At 37.1% G+C, this 16,667-nt stretch overlaps 1 protein-coding gene across 4 annotated transcripts in view; it reads right to left on the minus strand.

Annotated features, from left to right (window-relative positions):
• Positions 1-16,667, minus strand: part of CNTN4 (contactin 4) — a 911,050-nt gene that overhangs the window by 526,552 nt on the left and 367,831 nt on the right. The gene's annotated exons all lie outside the window — the stretch shown is intronic.

Here is a 16,667-nt window from a genome sequence, read left to right on the forward strand (position 1 = left end):
CACCCCACTTTTGCTCATATATGCTACCCACTAGCCCCTGAAGACATTTGTTTATTTAAGTTTGACTTTAGTTAAGCAAATCTGAGTCAGGGATGTAAAACACTCCATGTGAGAGAAAGGAGACTCCTCTCTTGTGTCACTCATTGAAAGGCAGTGATCAAGGCACCCATGCGGTAATTTAAAGTTCTACACCCACATAGCAGCTAGTAGTTAGTAAGTCCATGTGATAAAGGGACAAGGGGAATTTAAGGAATCAGAAATCTCAAGTTCTAACCCTCACCTTGCTATAAAAATCAGGTGTTCTACAGTATGACATTTTTCCTTTCTGAGCGCTAGTGTTCTTATGTGTATAACAGGGCCTTGGTCCAGATTTCTGAGGGCTCTCACAGATACGACATTCTATATGTCCTAAGAGCTAGAAAGTAGACCTCCATTAGCTTACACTACTAACAGAACCAGAGGAATGAAAATAAAAGTATACGTAAAAAAATATCCCAAATGGGGGTCTCTGTTACCTTTGAGGGTCTCATGATCAATTGGCTAATAAGCAGCTATTTTAGAGAACTGGAGGCATCGTGATCATGAAGTGTGGGTAAATTATAAACGTGTGAGGGGCGCCTGGGTGGCGCAGTCGGTTAAGCGTCCGACTTCAGCCAGGTCACGATCTCGCGGTCCGTGAGTTCGAGCCCTGCCTCGGGCTCTGGGCTGATGGCTCACAGCCTGGAGCCTGTTTCCGATTCTGTGTCTCCCTCTCTCTCTGCCCCTCCCCCGTTCACGCTCTGTCTCTCTCTGTCCCAAAAATAAATAAATGTTGAAAAAAAAAAATATAAACGTGTGAAAGAAAAAAAAAACTGATGAGGTAGAAAATAATTTTATCTAATTCTACATTAATGGTGTCTACCTGAAAATAAAACTGGACAAAGAGCCAAAAGTCCAGGTAAATGTTTGTCTTCATGAGCCAATAGCTAGAGTTCTTGGGGAAAGAGCCTTTTCATATTTAACTGGATTATTCCACCTTTCTTATGCTCCTACTATTCATAGGTAAAGAAAGGTAGGGCTTCTCACATTATCAGTTATCTTATCTTTTGTGGAAAAATGTGTATCATCAAGGTCAAAACAACTCAAGTTATCTTAGGGTTTTGGAACTGGCCTTGGGGAATAAAAGGAAAATGGACACTTTTATGATCCTTCACTCAGTAATCAGAAAAGTAGCCCACTAAAAGGACGCAGGATCTCATGTAAAATGCATCCTGCCAGACCTTTTCATATCCTTTACCGACTCAGTTGTTCCAAACCAGATATAAGGCCTCAAGTAGATTTATGATCAATAGTCATTAGCAATAAAACAAAGTGGAAGATGATGAATCAGTATAATGAAACCTTTACAAATTTTAGTTAACTTTTGAGCAATTTTGTGTTGGTTAAACATGTTTTTATAAGTATTTTACTGAGAATAAACTGAGGGTTGATGGGGGGTGGGAAGGAGGGGAAAGTGGGTGAGGGGTATTGAGGACGGCACCTGTTGGGATGAGCACTGGGTGTTGTATGGAAACAAATTTGACAATAAATTTCATATTAAAAACTAAAATTAAATTTAAAAAACATGTTTTTATAAGTATTTTCGATCCAATTTCTCTAAGATAACCTGTTTCTTCACTTTGTTGGGTATTGTTGCAATTTGGCATAAGATGTAAAATGGCATAAATTTCATGTCTGTTGTTTTCATCTGGCTCATTATTACTGAGACTTTAGCACATATACTTCATGCAGATCATGTGAGGTGCTGACAACAACAGGTTAAATACCAATTGTGCATCTCAGTCATATTAGCAAGCATATTGCTGAAGTAAATGAAAATAGGAGCAAATTAAAATACTAAAGTGGTTATTCAGTGGTATAGTCAAATTGGTTTTAAGTTCTACGCAATCCCTGTTTGGCTAGTAATTACTTTGATTCATCTTTGATTATGATATGTGATAGATTTACTTTGACATCATGTGATTTGCACTTGTTTCTAATGGTAGGTGATAATTATTAACTAAAAATTTCTAACTTCCATCAATTCTTCATACATTTCTCCCCTGAGACATATCATTTAAAATATGAAGTGGTTTATAATAAAAACCTAAATCTGGGAAATGTCTGATAGTTTTTTTTTCCTTTAAGGTCAAAGCCAACATTAATGTCAAAATAAATATAGCAAAGAGGAAGGGAAATAGAAAAATGATTAGCAACTACAAACAGAAGAAAGTGTCTTCACAAAGACAATATAATCTGATATATTACCTCAGAATCTATTTCAGAAGCCAAAATATACACAGAGATTGTTTTAGACTTTGCATAGAAATTGCAAGAAAAGGCATCTCTTTGGGACTCTGAGGAGTCTGCAATTTTAACACACTCTTGTCAAGGCTAATAAGAACCTGGGGAATGGGGCTCTTGAGGTCTCTTTCTGGCCATAAATACAAGATTCAGCAAGTTAAATACAGCTCTGAGCCTCAGCAAATCTAGGGGAAAAATGAAAGTTATGGCAATAATTTCCCAACAGGTTGAAACTTAATCAATATGTTTTAATGTTTTGAAATCTTCAGCAGTAAGTCGCCTGATGTGCATACAACTGCTCCTTGTTTCTTCTAGAAAGTGTTATTTCCTATTCCTTGCTTCTCTCGCTCAAAGTCAGAGTCAAAGCTAAGACAACTGTGACATTTCTCCAGCTGAGAACAAAATTTCAAAGGAATGAATGGTTCAGAAATCACTGCCCAGGGCACCCACTGGAATAATAATCTTAGCAGCTTGACTGGACTTTCTTTTCCAATCAAAAGCAATGGAGCCAATAATAAAATAATCGAGAAGCGAGACAAAAGTATAGATTCACACAAGAAAGTCTATGGCCTAATTTGTTTTCCAAGAAGTAATCAGATTCCTGTAACAATGACCCAAATAGACCAGGGTGACAAAATTAAAACAGCCTAGGGAAGAAAAACAGCCCATTTTGAATATTATGTCACAATGATATCAAATTGACATACAAGCTAGATTAAAAATGTAATATGCGGGGCGCCTGGGTGGCGCAGTCGGTTAAGCGTCCGACTTCAACCAGGTCACGGTCTCGCGGTCCGTGAGTTTGAGCCCCGCGTCGGGCTCTGGGCTGATGGCTCAGAGCCTGGAGCCTGTTTCCGATTCTGTGTCTCCCTCTCTCTCTGCCCCTCCCCTGTTCATGCTCTGTCTCTCTCTGTCCCAAAAATAAATAAACTTTGAAAAAAAAAATTTAAAAAAGAAAAAAAATGTAATATGCCTCATGGGGCACCTGGGTGGCGCAATCGATTAAGTGTCCGACTTCAGCCAGGTCACGATCTCGCGGTCCGTGAGTTCGAGCCCCGCGTCGGGCTCTGGGCTGATGGCTCGGAGCCTGGAGCCTGTTTCCGATTCTGTGTCTCCCTCTCTCTCTGCCCCTCCCCCGTTCGTGCTCTGTCTCTCTCTGTCCCAAAAATAAATAAAAACGTTGAAAAAAAAATTAAAAAAAATGTAATATGCCTCAATATTCATCTATTGCCAAATGCTCAGACATTTGGAGTAATCATTAGCAAAAAATGTCTATTAATTTAAGGTGTGCATGTGCATGCCTGTATGTGTGCAGAGAGAGGGAGAGAACAAGAGAGAGGGGGAGGGAAAAACTGTAGAAAAATGTTTTGTAAGTGGAACTTCTCATTTACTTTTTTGGGGAAGAACTGATTTATCCTTATTGGATTGGCTAAAGAACACACACATTTTCTTATCATCTAAAAATAAAAAAATCATTTCACTCAGAAGATTCTGATTTTCCTTCTAACAAAGATAGAACACTTTCCAAGACTGATTTTTAACTGTCACAACTGAGGGGGTGGGTGGGTGCTACTGGCATCTAGTGGGTAGAGATCAGGGATGCTGCCATCCAGCCTATAATGCACAGGACACACCAATCCTGCAAAAAAATGATGTGACCCAGTATGTCAATAATGCCACATATGAGAAACCCTGACCCAAGGGGGAAGCATGTGGGACCCTCATAGTTAGAATTCCTGGGAATTTGGAACTGAGGTTAAAAACCGGCCAAGTTTACATGGTGTTGTTCTAAATATAGCAGCAGTACCAATAGAAAACACCGTTTTGCCTGGAAAGTCACTTTAGACTTTTCAATATGCTGCCACAAAAGTTACCACATTCAGTACAATAAACTAGTTCAAAAACCAATAAAGTACTGTAATTTAAAGCCTATCAGTGCAAACAAACAAGCAGGACCTTAGAACAAAGGGCTAGTGACATGATCACTAAGTAAAAAAGTCAAATCCTAGCAAGTAGCCATTAGGGCCCTCTCCTCCCTGTCTCCCTTTTCACAAAACCAAAGAGAACAAATAAAAATGAGTCTCAATTCAGTATCTGTTACCCTCTCCCACCAGACCCTGCCATGGGAACCAAGGGGGACAACTCTTCAGCAAGTTGAGCTCCATGCAATTCTATGTACATGTTTTCTTTCTATCTCTCTGACTCTAAACACATGAACAACCTTTCCTATGTTCCGATATCAGGAATATGATCTTATTCTTGAAATACATGCAGTTTTAATAGACAGTTGGGATTAAATGAAAATATGGGCTTTCATTAGGAACTCAGTTTTTAAAACCCTTTTGTCTATTGATTGAACAAAAATTTATTGAGCACCTACTAAATTCATTGTCCATTTAAATTATTGGGGAGAGAAATAAAATTTCTCAGCATCTGCTTTCCTTACAAACTTTATATGCATTTCTATTGTATCCCCTACATCATCTTGTCTGGCTCAGAAAAAGTTTACCACATTTCTCATCATGCACTAAGGTCATTATTATTTATAATCAGCTTTATCACTAATGTAGTGCCCTGTAGACTCTTCAACTCTGGTGCTGTGCTCTTCTGCTGGCTCCAGAGAGTGTAGGCGCTAGGTAGATGGCAGAGGTTTTTCATTTTATTCTTTGGCATACCTTCCACTGAGTGCAAAAAGCCTTCTGCAGGCTTTTACATGAGGGGACTCAGTTCATCTTTGTTTCTTAAAGAGAAACTAACTCCCCTTAGATCTGCTGCAGATGAAACAGGATAAGGAAGAAGGTGTTCAAGAAGTAAGAGAACCAAAACCAAAAAGGACTCTATTTCTTAAGATTACCACGATGTTACATTAGAAGAAAAGTGAGTAACTGCTTACACTAAGCGAAGTCTGTTCTTAACATTTCATGGAGTGACAAAGAGGAGTAAGATGCCTGCTTTCCTTCCTACATGCTTTGCAGAAAATCGGTTAATGTTTTTTCTTTCTTTCTTCCCCCTACCCCACCAAATGCATTTCCAGATATAGAGGATCGGGCTTAACTTTAGAACAAAATGCATCAGAGATTAAGGCAGAATTCAAGTCTCTCTTTATTTTTTTTTTTAATTTTTTTTTTCAACGTTTATTTATTTTTGGGACAGAGAGAGACAGAGCATGAACGGGGGAGGGGCAGAGAGAGAGGGAGACACAGAATCGGAAACAGGCTCCAGGCTCCGAGCCATCAGCCCAGAGCCCGACGCGGGGCTCGAATTCCCGGACCGCGAGATCGTGACCTGCCTGAAGTCGGACGCTTAACCGACTGCGCCACCCAGGCGCCCCTCAAGTCTCTCTTTAAGTAGAAATTTTAAAAGTTATTTTCAGGGAAACCACTGTCTAAATTCATATCCTTCTATCCTCTATCAAACCAATATGATGTAGAAATACTGCAAACAAATGACAAATAAAGCAAAAGCAACCTTTAATTCCAAGAACCTAAAATCTAGGTAATCTAAATGATATAGCCACACAATCACATGTAATGTTACAGTATAAATCCATACTCATGCTAAGTAATACGTCTATTCAGGTCTTTGCAATTTTATCAACGTTTATTTATTTTTGGGACAGAGAGAGACAGAGCATGAACGGGGGAGGGGCAGAGAGAGAGGGAGACACAGAATCGGAAACAGGCTCCAGGCTCTGAGCCATCAGCCCAGAGCCCGACGCGGGGCTCGAACTCACGGACTGCGAGATCGTGACCTGGCTGAAGTCGGACGCTTAACCGACTACGCCACCCAGGCGCCCCAAAGGTCTTTGCAATTTTAAAATAAATCTGTAATTTTCCTGATTTGGGGGGAATGACATCACAGATTTAATTATGAGCTGTGCAGAATGCAGAAGGAGGACTTCTGTCCAGATACATATATATATATTCAATCGTACACTATCATTATTCTGGATGACTGTGTCAGAAACAGTTATGCATTTTACAATGATTATTTACTTTAATCTTTACCACAACCCTATGAGGTAAGTGTCTTTACTATTCTTGTTTCATAGATAAAGGCACTGAAAACCAAAGAGGCTGAATAAGATGTCGGAGGGCTCATAGCTAACATATGGCAGCTTTGAGTTTTCTAAAACTTTATCTCACGGAACATTTATTTTTCTTTGTTGACGATATTTTCTTTTTCAATCATGTTCACAATCAAAAATGGTCCTTGGTGTGTTTGCTTAGAGTAAACCAGTCATTCTAACTTTGTAACTTTAAAACAAGCTGGTATAGGGGTGCCTGGGTGGCTCAGTCTGTTAAACATTTGACTTTTGGTTTTGGCTCAGGTCATGGTCTCACAGTTTGATGAGATCAAGCCCTGCATTGGGCTCTGCGCTGGCAATGTGGAGCCGGCTTGGGATTCTCTGTCTCCTCTCTCTCTGCCCTTCTCCCCCCCACCCCCACTCCCACCCTCAATTCAGGCTGTCTCTGTCTCTCTTAAAATAAGTAAATAAACTTTTGGGCGCCTGGGTGGCGCAGTCGGTTAAGCGTCCGACTTCAGCCAGGTCACGATCTCGCGGTCCGTGAGTTCGAGCCCCGCGTCAGGCTCTGGGCTGATGGCTCAGAGCCTGGAGCCTGTTTCCGATTCTGTGTCTCCCTCTCTCTCTGCCCCTCCCCCGTTCATGCTCTGTCTCTCTCTATCCCAAAAATAAATAAACGTTGAAAAAAAAAAATAAGTAAATAAACTTTAAAAACCTTAAAAAAATAAAACACGTTGGCCTAAAGTGAATGTATTAAGCCTTGAAATTGTTGGGAAGGAATGATCTAAAATAACATATAAAATGTAATAACTTTGGATAAGATTATAGAATACTCAGTTTAAACTTGATTATGTTAATTGCCCTTCAGCCAGATTTTCTTTCTTTCTTTTTTTTTTTTTTTTTGGAAAAATTTCAAACTTACAGGGAAGTTGAAAGAATGGTGTAATGAAAACCCATACGACTATGACTCAGAACTAATGTAAACATTTTGATATTTGCTTTCTCTTTTTTTTGAAGCTTATTTTTGAGAGAGAGAGAGAGAGAGAGAGAGAGGAAGAACAAGAATGAGTGGAACAAGAGAGAATCCCAAGCAGGTTCTACGCTCCATGGTGGGCCTAAGACAGGGCTGGAGGTCACTTCCATGAGATCATGACCTAAGCCAAAATCAAGAGTCGGATGATCAACTGAGCCACCCAGGTGACCCTGCTTTCTCCTTTTATTCCCTCTCCTCATCGTTTCCCTCTTTCCTTCTCATTCTGTTATACTTCTTTCTTTTCCTGAATCATTTAAGAATAAGTAGCAGACATTTGGGAATTTTATCCTTAAATAATTCTCCAAAGAATTCAATAAATAATGCTTTTTCAACTTCACTGATATATAATGGACAAATAAGATTGTAAGCTATTTTTTTAAGTTTATTTATTTATTTTGAGAGAGAGAGAGAAAGAGAGAGAGAGAGAGAGAGCATGCACACAAGCAGGAGAGGGGCAGAGAGAAGGAGGGACAGGATCCCAAACAGGCTCTGTGCCATCAGCACAGAACCCAATGCAGGGCCAGAACTCACAAACTATGAGGTCATGAATTGAGCAGAAATCAAGAGCTGGACATTTAACCAACTGCACCACCCATGCGCCCCAAGATTGTAAGCTATTTGAAGTGTATGATGTGATGATTCACAAAATAATGTTTTTTTCCAAAGAACAAGGATTTTCACCTCCATAACCACAATTTAATTAACCAATCCAAGAAATCTAATTGTGATAGAAAACTGTCATTTACTATATTTTCTGCATATAGGTGACATCTCTTCTTAGTGCACTGCATGAGGGGTAGGTATTTCCAGTTTGTCCTGTTATGGATGGTATTGAATTTACTCCCCAGACTACTCTCTAGTAAATAAAGGTATCATTTTATTTTTGAAACTAGTAAGTAGCATTTGGAGAATGCTTTGAGAATGTCTATCATTTTCTCCAAGAGCCTTCTACCAGGTCATGTTAGCATACACCAATGAACACTGAACAATCAATTATTGTAATGATGGTTACAAAACACCTGGATTCATAAACCTCAATAATCAGCCAATTTCGTTTTGAAAGGATCCTAATCCACTCACTCAATCCTCTCGCATAATATCAGAATGGTGGTAATGGATGCCATTCAGAAAATACTAAGTTTCTTAAGATTTCTTAGAGACCAAGGCCAATGACAACTCATCAAACTATTCATGAAAATTTCTTACTATTTCCAGAAAACATGAAGATAGGTGTAAAATATGAAATAAACCACTTCTTTTTAAGGGAAAGAGGGAAACTATAAGTAAACCCGGATATCACTCTTCACAGTAATGTCTTAAGTTAAATAATGAGACACCCTTCTCCATTATCTATGAAAGTTAAAAATACTACACTTCTCAGAGTAGAATCACTTTCAACTTCTTCAGAATGCACTCTATATTAAGGAGCCAGAGTTCCTTTCAGACATTTTAAATTGTGCCATTATTGATCTATAAACCATTCTATTTTGTTGTAGCATTTTTCACCTGGAAATGAATAAAAAGTGAAAAGCCCTGGTTGAAATCCATTCTCCACACTGATGTCAGGGTGCCCTTTCCAAAATAGAAATCTAAACACATTATCCCCCATTTAAAATCTTTCAATGGATCCCTATCAATTACCTGGTAAAACCCCAACACTACCAATTCATACAAAGTTCTCTCTCTAATATCATCCCTTGCCTTATGACCTGTGTTTTATATCACATTCATCAATCAGGATGTTTCTCTCTTCCTTCAAAGCCCCATGCTATTTTCTCCTCTCTGTACAAATATATTCTTTGCCTATAATGCTTCCCTACTCCTACAAGCTTTAAAAGGAAATAATTTCAATGTTTTAGAGAACTTAAATACAAAATATAAAACCATAAATCTTTTATAAAAAGCACTGAGGAAATTTTCAGGATCTAGGGCTGGGCAAAGAGTTCCCAGATTTGATACAAAAAGCATGGTAAATAAAAAGAAAAACCGATAAATTGGACCTTAGCTCATTAAAAAAAAACTAAAACAAAAACATTTGCTCAGAGAAATAAGAAAATGAAAACACAAACTATATACTGAGATAATAAATTTGAAAACCACATATTCATTAAAGAATTAGTATCTATAATATATGAAGGACTCTAAGACTAAACAGTTAGTTAAGAAATAATGGTTAGAAAATGGGCAAACCGCCCCCGCCCACCATGAACAGACATTTTACTGAGGATAAACAGATAGAATATGAATGGATGTTCATTATCTATTAGGAAAATGCAAACTAAAATCATAATGAGATTTAATACATACCTATCAGAATGACTAAAGTTAGAAAAAAAGGAAATATTCACTGTTGGGGAGAATGTAGAGAAACTAAATGACTCATGCATTGTTGGCAAGTATATAAAATGACACAGCCACTCTTAAAAACCTTTTTTGTTAGGGGCGCCTGGGTGGCGCAGTCGGTTAAGCGTCCGACTTCAGCCAGGTCATGATCTCGCGGTCCGTGAGTTCGAGCCCCGCGTCGGGCTCTGGGCTGATGGCTCAGAGCCTGGAGCCTGTTTCTGATTCTGTGTCTCCCTCTCTCTCTGCTCCTCCCCCGTTCATGCTCTGTCTCTCTCTGTCCCAAAAAATAAATAAACGTTGAAAAAAAAATTTAAAAAAAAAAAAACCTTTTGTTAATTTCCAAAACAAGAAAACTATAATTACCATATAACCCAAAATTTGCTCTCCTGTTAGCACTGTTAGCAACTAATATGTTGCCACAAAAGCAATCAATGTTTTCTCTCTCTTTTTTTGGCAATCAATGTTTTCTAAGCATCTATCAAATTCCACGTAATACACATTCATATGTACTTGCAATAAGTAAAATATAAAAATAAAAAATAAACTAGGAATAGTTAATGAATTGGCTTCATGTTCAAATTTCATTATATAAACATTTTATCAGTATTGACTTATTACATTCCAATGGATTATTTGAAATTATTTCACCTGTTTTTAATTCAAAGAACAATTCATTATTGGTAGCATGGAAAGGTATAGAGAGGGAGAGAAAACAAGTGGGAAAGTAAATGAGAAGATGCATTCATCCAACCTATATTTATTATTTATTAGGTACTAATCACTGTGTTGTGTGCTGGTGAGCCAACAGATGACAACAATTATAGAGTTTATACCCTGGGGAGGGAGAAAGACAACAGAGAAGTAATCAACAAGTAAATTCAATAATTATAGATTCTGTAAGTGTTCTATAAAAATAAGAGAGTCATAAGACAGAGAATAACAGGTTTTGGCTCTTCAGTATTCAATACGCTTGGTGAGATCATAAAAATGGTATTAAAGAAGTTATCACTAAAGGCAACATTAATAGGAAACGTGAAATTTTTATATGCCATAGTGCTGGTATATACATTCATCTGGGTCTTGTTAGAATAAACCCAGTTCAATTCCCAAATCCCTTCTTACTAAAATGGCTTGGGTTTCTACATGTGTACACTCATGAACAGAGGTCACTAAGTCATTCACTACATGTTGTCAATGTGAGAACCACTTATGATATATATAAAAATGTACCAAACTCTGGATTTTCCACATACTGATGAGCTAAGTCATTTGAAGGTACAAAAGGTATGGGAACGCAACCAACGGAGTCTATATTTTAGGTACCGTGGAGCCAGTTTGGAGGGATCTTGGATGTCGAGTTAAGGATGTTGTATGTGATTCATTAAGGGAAGACACCTGTCTGTTAAAGTTTCTGGATTATTGATGAGTAAAAAAAAAAAAATGAGACATTAAACAGTTGTACAGAAACACAGTGGAATACATATGTAAGAGAAGGAAGCATATACTACCCATGCCATATGTTCCCATTTGGAGGGATATGGACTTTTCCCTTGAGTTTGGAAGAAGAAATAGGATGCAAGCATCTCAACTCCTTCTCATATTCTTTCTAAAGAAACCTATACTTTCTGAAAGGGTGCCTTCTGTTTTGCTTTCTGAACATGAAGCACAGTGCCCATCCTTTGGAAATAACTATAGTTGTCCAGGTATACAAGTAACTTTTTTTTTCCTGGTGGAAAAATCTGTATAATTCAGAGCTGAATTATTGTCACTATTTCAACATATTTAAGCTATACTTTCCTTTCACCAGGATTAAGTGTTGTATTTTTATCTGAATTAGTGTGATTGCTAAATATGCCTTGTAAGTGATTCTAAACTTTGCATGGAAATAAGGGCATTGCTCTTAAGTTCCCCAATAGGTTTTTCCTGGAATGTCTAAGAATGTACAATATCCTAGTAAGAATGAAATGAGCTGATGAAAAACAAGTTTAATTAAACCAAAATTTTCTAAAAGCATATATGATGTAATCAACAATAAATGGCTTTCTTTCTTAATTTTGCAGTGCCAATATATTTTTGGATAATACGAAAAAGCTGAATTTGTATCTACAGGAAAGATGTGATTAAGTTTTCTTCCTTTTGTAAGTACTACACAGAGAGTATAGTATGGTAACGATACATATCTCCCAGATAGAAAAGTGCTCATATCTTTTAAAATCTAACTTTTCTGAGCAAGCTTATGCACAAATCTAACTCACATTGTCATCTGGAGGGGTAGGGACAGAAGACAATTGACAAGATCTCCATTTCAGCCATGCACTGAGGATCGCCATCTGCATCCTCCCTGTGCCATGTTCCAATGGCTGAACTCTGGATCCAATCTGAAGCCCTTCCTATCCCATTACTTTTAGAGGCTGAAGCGTGCTTTTTAGAGCAGGGTTATATAAAAAATGTACTGTATACACCACTAAAACAAGCAAATATTTTCAGGAATTAATTCATCTATCAAGTATTTACTGAATAAGTCAATACGTGTAAGTGGTTGGGGATTTAAAACAGGTCTAGACTTGATGCTTGCTTTCTAGGAATCTGAAGTCCAGTGGAGAAGTATAATCATACACGTAAGTATTTTAAGAGAGTATTTATTAAAGTCCTTTGGGAACTGAGAAAAGGAAAAGATTATTTCCTACTTGACACTTTAAAAAATGCTTTGAGGGAGAAGTGGTATTTGAAATGAGAACTTGAAATATCTGTCAAGTTTAGATATCCAGAGATGGTTACTAAATGTTGATTACGATGTTGAAGAGAGGATTTAAAATAATCCATTTTAGCTGCTCCCCAATAGAAGAGGTCCCCTCTAAATAAATATTACCGTCCCATTCTCAACAGTCTCTAATATCTAGATTCTGTTGAGGATTTAAAGGACCATTTATGCAGAAAAAAAAAAGCGTATTCACAATTTGAATTTTTCACAACATATCAATGAATTCAAAGACTTCCAGTTAAGAAATGCTGCTTTAGATCAAGGGAATATTTTTAATAAAAATATATTGCATATAAAAAGTATTTTATACTTTTTAGAGACCTTAAAATTATGAAGCAGTAGTAGGGCTATTATCATTGCCCCCAGTTTTCAAATAAAATATATAAGATATAGAGAAAGCAAGTAAATCTTCCAATATTATGAATTTCTTTGGGTTTTCCTGACATTAGACCAGTGTTTCTTGTAATACCTCCTTAATCTGCTGTAATTCTACATTTTTATTACCATTATTCATTTGAAATTCCCTCTATCCAAACTGGTTCAATGACATCTGAGAGAAAAATCAAAATAACAGCTTAAATGAAAGAGAAGTTCATTTCTCACTCACAAGGGGAAAAAAAATTCCTAACAAGCAATATACGGTTGTTAGAGCATTTCCATAGTCATCAATTAGGAGCCAAGGTTTCTTCTCCCATTTCCCCCCACTATTCTAGCATTGCATTAATCAAGATCACTACGTGGTTCATGATAGCTTCCTAGAGCTCCAGCAGTCAAGTCTGCATTCCCAGCAGTGGAAAGAAGGAGGTACACAGGAGGACAAGAAAACATAATTTCTAACTAAATCATCTCTCCTTGAAGAGACTTCTCAGAAGTCCCTTCAAATATTTCTGCTTATATTAGACTGCATAAGACATAGTTACATGGTCATGTTGGTTGTAGACACACTAACAATTACAGTATTCATGCCCTAAATGATACTAGTGTTTGATTATTAAAGAACAAAGGAAGAATGGATACTGTTGACAGCTAGCAGTGGAGCCCTAATCACAACCCAACACTAAATACTCAAGGCAACAATTAAGCTGTAGTGGTAGAAATCACTGAAGGAAAATTCTGAAGACAGGATTTCTAGTTGATGAGAAAACATCATCTAGATCTGTGTGTGGTTTGGGTGTCCTGATTTGTAAAATAAGAGAAAGTGGAGATTAGAGTGCCCCTCAGGTATCCTCCAGCCACTAAGGTTCCAGGAGAGCTAAAATGTTACCTCATCACCTCATGCCCTGAGCAATGTCATTTTCTACTATGTTAAATACCCATACATGTGAGAATAGCGTAGCTTGGACTCTGAAAGGGTATTAGAGTAGTCCCATGGGTTCAATCATTTTAGAACAGATATTCACAGAAAAAAAAAAGTAAAGTAAAGTAAAGAAAGAAAAATAAGGAATAAAGAAAAATAAAGAGAACTTTTTCTTGGGAGTTGAGTGTGTATGTCAATTTATCACCTTGGTACTTGGTACTATGGTATTTGGGTGGGGAATGGAAATTCACAACCAAAATGAAACATTTATGCTTACAATTTAAGAACTTTAAGACTCTAACATTAAAATGTGCAGCTGTTTATAAGAACTATCATTTATGCAAGTAAAATATTCAATCAGTAGAAACAGTTCTTAATACCCCCAGGGTAATCAATTTTTTTACGTTTATAGAATTAAATCTGTGTAACAATATAACCACCAGTCTTTGTGCCATCTTCCTATAAAACCTGACAGAAAGGAAAAGACTACAGACAATATTGGTTGAACTATAAACTGCCAGCACACTTCAGATTTGTTAATTAGGGTACCGGCATGTGATTCTTTCTGAGCATTACCAAAGAAGACAGCTAATCCAAGTTTATCTGCTTCATTGTTCCTCTCCTTCATTTATTGCAGTTTCTTAAACGGAAGGACCCAGAGTGTCATAAAGAGGAATTAAATAGAAAACTAAGTAGAACATTTAATAATGAGCCAAATGACTATGACTTTTCTTTTTAATTATCTCACCAAAGAAGAAAAAATATCTATGAACAACAATATGGTCACCTATGTATCTGTGAAATACAGGAAACACAAGGGAAAGGAAAGGCCGATCCCAGGTCTGAGATATGGAAACAACATACCTGGGAACAGAATCTGCTCTCATTCTGCCAACGTGGAGCACTGAACAAGATCTCCCCCATGTTATTTTCAACTGGTCATGACATCTCTGTTCTAGTGTCTTCAGACCGCCTCCACAGATTTGAGATCAGCCCAGCCACCTGACTCATTATCCTAACCTATAATCTTTCTGAAATTTGGGACATGTTTAGAAGATAGGACTCACAAATGCAATACAAAAGGTGTTATAGTAAAAGAGTATATAAAACTCGTGCAAAGCATATGAGCCACCTCTTGCATTAAATTCCAACAATATTTATTAAGCACCAACTGTAGGCAAGGCACTGTGGCAGGAACCCAGAAGGCAGTATTTCCTTCTCTCAGGGAACTTTCAATCCAGTGACTGTTGAATAAATTTAGAAGGGTGCCTAGAGATTTTCTAAAAAACAATGAAAACCAAAACATGATACAGCCTAAATTGTCACATTTTCTAATTCACATGTAGGAAATAAGGTATGGAAGACTTAAAAATAACCCTTGTCTGAGAAGCTACAGTATAGATTTGTGAGACAAAATATAAACTTTTGAAATGGTTCAAAAATAGTCACAGAGAGGATACCAGTGTAAAGCACCATGACAGGCAGTCTGCTCCATGACGGAAGATTCACCTCCTCATTCTTTAAGACAAAGTGAGGTCCATTCCCAACAAAAGGATTTGGATTATGGGAATAAAGATACCTTTTGAGGCATTCCTATCATACTGAATCTAAGAAACCATAAATACTAAAACTACAGCTAGAGAAATCTTAAACACACATGAAAAGATGCATTAGATGACATAGTTCAAACTAAATAATACAAAGTTTAAACGTGATTTTTAGAGGCACCTGGGTGGCTCAGTCGGTTAAGCGTCTGACTTCGTCTCAGGTCATGAACTCGTGGTTTGTGAGTTTGAGCCCTGCATCGGGCTCTGTGCTAACAGCTCAGAGTCTGGAACCTACTTTGGATTCTGTCTCTCTATCTCTATCTCTGTTCCTCCCCTGCTTGCCTCTACCTCTTTATCTCTCTAAAAACTAAATAAAGATTAAAAATATTTAAAATATGCGTTTAAAAGCCTATGAGGGTCTATAAAATATTAGATAACAATATTTCTTTTATTAGACATAGGCAACATTATCTGTTTTCTCCCAATATTTTACCATAAAAGTACTTACACATTCACAAAATTTAATTTCAGGAAAGGGACTATAATTACCAATACAGTCACCATCTACTTTCAACAATGGTTGACATTTTACCATACATGTGTAAATTTCATTTGTTGACCCACTGGTGAGTAAGGCATCTGGTAAGCAGGACATGCTAGTAAAGAGATTTTTAAATCTGTTACATTTTTCAAATTGGCTGTTTAATTTTTAAAGCTAACTTTATAATGATAAGTGAATGGATGGATGTGGAGTGGATTTGTTCATGCCACAGTAAGTTGTTTTCTGCACACTTTTTCTGAGTATTTATCATGTAGTAGGTGGTTTAGAGGGTAAAAAAGTTAATATCAGACACAATCTCTACCCTTAAATATATTTTTACATTGATTCCCCACATTGACTTAGGCTCTGAAGAAGCATATTTCTATTTTTCATGTAGAAGATCCTACCTTTTGGAAGCTTTGAATTTTTCCTGCCATTTGTTCTTTAGAAAGAAGTTTGTACAAACCAAGAAAAATAATGCATTGATGTCTAGATCAGTAATGGGAAAGTTGATATTGTTCTTCATGTTCATGTTTTAGTGTGGGATTTTTCCTACTGAATACCATTTTCATTTACTAATACACACAAAGATAAAATGATTCCTAACTGTAACAGGGTTCAAGGCATTTTCCACATGTTTTCATAGATAATGGTACTTAGTACACAAATATGAAACTGTAAAAAGGTTCTTTATTAGAATAAAAAATGATAAAGCAGGCATTTCTGCCATTCTAAGATATATGTTTGTGAAAGATCCTCAAACTTTGTAAAATTATGCACTAAAGATATGGCTTAAGGG

The sequence above is a fragment of the Herpailurus yagouaroundi genome, unplaced genomic scaffold, assembly GCF_014898765.1.
Source record: "Herpailurus yagouaroundi ecotype Mexico unplaced genomic scaffold, PumYag 183, whole genome shotgun sequence".
Taxonomy (NCBI): domain Eukaryota; kingdom Metazoa; phylum Chordata; class Mammalia; order Carnivora; family Felidae; genus Herpailurus; species Herpailurus yagouaroundi.